This window comes from Echinops telfairi, unplaced genomic scaffold, assembly GCF_000313985.2.
Source record: "Echinops telfairi isolate 266 unplaced genomic scaffold, ASM31398v2 ScPeMD7_31;HRSCAF=116, whole genome shotgun sequence".
NCBI lineage: Eukaryota > Metazoa > Chordata > Mammalia > Afrosoricida > Tenrecidae > Echinops > Echinops telfairi.
In genome coordinates, this window is record NW_022103928.1 from 41,282,329 (window position 1) to 41,285,077 (window position 2,749).

General features: G+C 40.3%; 1 pseudogene; it reads right to left on the reverse strand.

The window, feature by feature from the left end:
- Window positions 1-2,749, reverse strand: part of LOC105978569 — a 29,281-nt pseudogene that overhangs the window by 25,168 nt on the left and 1,364 nt on the right.

Consider the following 2,749-nt stretch of genomic DNA (forward strand, 5'->3'; position numbering starts at 1 on the left):
ACAGCAAATAGCCACCTCTTTGTGCAGCTGTCGAGTTTGAACAATGGACTTTGTGGCTAACAGCTCAATGCAAAGCCCACTGTGCTCCCAGGGCCCCTTGAAAGTGTCAATAATAAATCTAATAACTAGCTCCCGTGCCTCTCTAAACTTTGGGCTCAGGATTAGCAAAAGCGCCAAGTTGATTAGATGCCAAGACCTTTTTTGGGGGGATAGTATTCTAGGTACTTGTGTACATGACTAAAAAGTCAAATAGCATAGAACAGCTGCTAGTGAAAACCAATACTCCTCTAGCCTACTGCTTCCTCACTAGGACTCACTGCCCAGAGGCAAACACTGTGAACTCTAAGCTTTTTTCTTTTCCTTGATGTTTTACCTCTAAAAAATAAATTTCATTATTATTTCATATATATAGATTTCCTTCTACAAAAGATAGGAATTTAGCTCACCGTTCATCCCTCATTGGCTAACTAATTCTCCACAGATGATATCTCTTTGCTTGGATGATATCCCTACCCTGTGGATGTAAGGGTAAGGGATGTCTTACAACCTTCCTCCCTCTTCCTAATTACATTGGGTTGTCAAGTTTGATAGATTACATTCTGTATTGTAACCAGGATTGTCTGCTCTGTGCTGTCCATTAGGTGAAACTACAAATTGACAATCGGTAAGAAGAGTTTGTTTCCTGAATGCAAAATATTACCCCATGCCAGCTCAAAGAGTAAATTCTGATGATATCTATGTACTTGTGCTGTTATCAGTGATCTTGTGCTGTAGTTTGAGCATTCTGTGAATCGCCTTTCTTTGGAATGGTTACAAATATGATCTCTTCCAGTCAATTGGTCAAGTAGCTCTCTCAATTTCTTGGCATAAATGAGTGAGGGCTTTCAGTGGTGCAACAGTTTGCTGAAACATTTCGATTTGTATTTCATCAATTCCTGGAGCCTTCGATACTGCCCTCAGAAAGGGAACACAGGGGATATAGGTGCTATAGCAAAATGTGAAGAAATTAGATGGTGCCCATCTATAAGATTAAATAGCATCTGGGGTCTCAAAGACTTGTTTCCAAACAAGCAGCTGTGTAAGTAAGAGGTCAACGAAGTCCACATGGAAGAAGTACACCAACACCGGTGACTAAAGGATTATAAATCATATAATCCAAAGATGAAGGAGGGAATAGAATCAGAGCCTAAATTGTGAGTTTCTGGTTTGTAGAAGGTTATAGATGACTGTGGATACATTTGCAAGATCTACACTGGAAATAAGCCTACAGTGATTTCCCTCTGTCCATAATAGAGAGATGGGAAGAAACTAGTTACCAAACAGAGTTTACAGAGATGACTACAGGACATCAAAATGATAAAACAGACTTGCATGGTGAAAACTTTGTCAGTTGATCCCCCCTCTGATGCACATTGGACCTGATCTGGACTCAAGATCATATTTTGGTTCTTGTGGACTTCTTTTCATTTTCTTCAGCTTTATCCTGAAATTACATGTGAGCAATTGAAGGTCTGTCTCACTTAGTCCATGGCCTGGTTTTTCACTGCTAATATTGAGCTTCTCCAGGGTGTTTTCCCACAGATGTAGTAAACTTTATTTCTATTTATTCCATTTGGGGAAGTACATGTATATAGCCACCTTTTGTGTTGTTGAAAAAAGGCATTTGCTAAGAAAAAGTTGTTGATTTTACAGCATTCTGTTATGCAATCCCCAGCTTCATTTCTGTCACCTAGACTATGTTTTCCAACTACGGCTCCTTCTTCTGTAAAACTTTTGCATTCCAATCATCAGTCAATTTCAGACTGAAGTTGTTGGTAGTATTCTTTAATTACTTCATCACTAGCTTTTGAGGTTGGTGCACAAATGTGAATAATACTTGCATTGATTGGATTTACTTGAGGGCAAATAGCTATAATTCTATCACAGACAGCATTGTACCTCTAGATAGATTTTGCAATGTCCTTTTTGAGAATTAATGCCATACCACTCCTCTTGATTGTGTCATGGCTAACATAGTAAATCATATGATTTTCTGATTCAAAATGGACAATACCAGTTCATTTCAGCTCCCTTATGCCTGCGATATTGATCTTTATGAGTTTCGTTCCATTTTTGACTTCTTATTTTTCTAGATTCATACTTCACACATTCCAAGTCTCACCGTCAGCATATTTGTGCAGCTGTTTCGCTTTAACTTGAGTTCTTCTCCATTAGCAAATTTACATCCTGAAGGCTCCACTCCCATAGGCTTTACCAGATTCATTTTACCACCGTCAACTCCACTCTGAGAAATCCGCTCCTTTCGGTCACAATTCAACTGCCCTAGGAACCTGGGGGTCCATCCTCTGTCACTGTCTCTGACGATGCTCCACTTCCATTCTTTAGGCCTTCTGTATCTGCCAGTGCTTCAAAGGCGTGCATAGGGTTGTCAGTGGATCCTTCCTTCGAAGAGGGTAGCTAAGTCCTTCACTGTCGGTTTTAAGTCTCGGCTGAAACAGATTCTGATGAAACCAGTTCCCTTTGGGTGACCCTGCTGGCATTTGAAATACTAGCGACATAGCTGCAGCACCACAGCAACACAAAAGCCACCACCGTATGACAAAGTGACAGACAAGTGGTGGTAGAAGCTACTGTAAAGGCTCAATGATGTTTTGGACGCATTAAGCATGGTCCCAGAAAAAAGCTTGCTTTGGAACTATGATGGTGACCTTGAGGGAGAATTAATTGCCCATGCAGATCCTGTGTACAT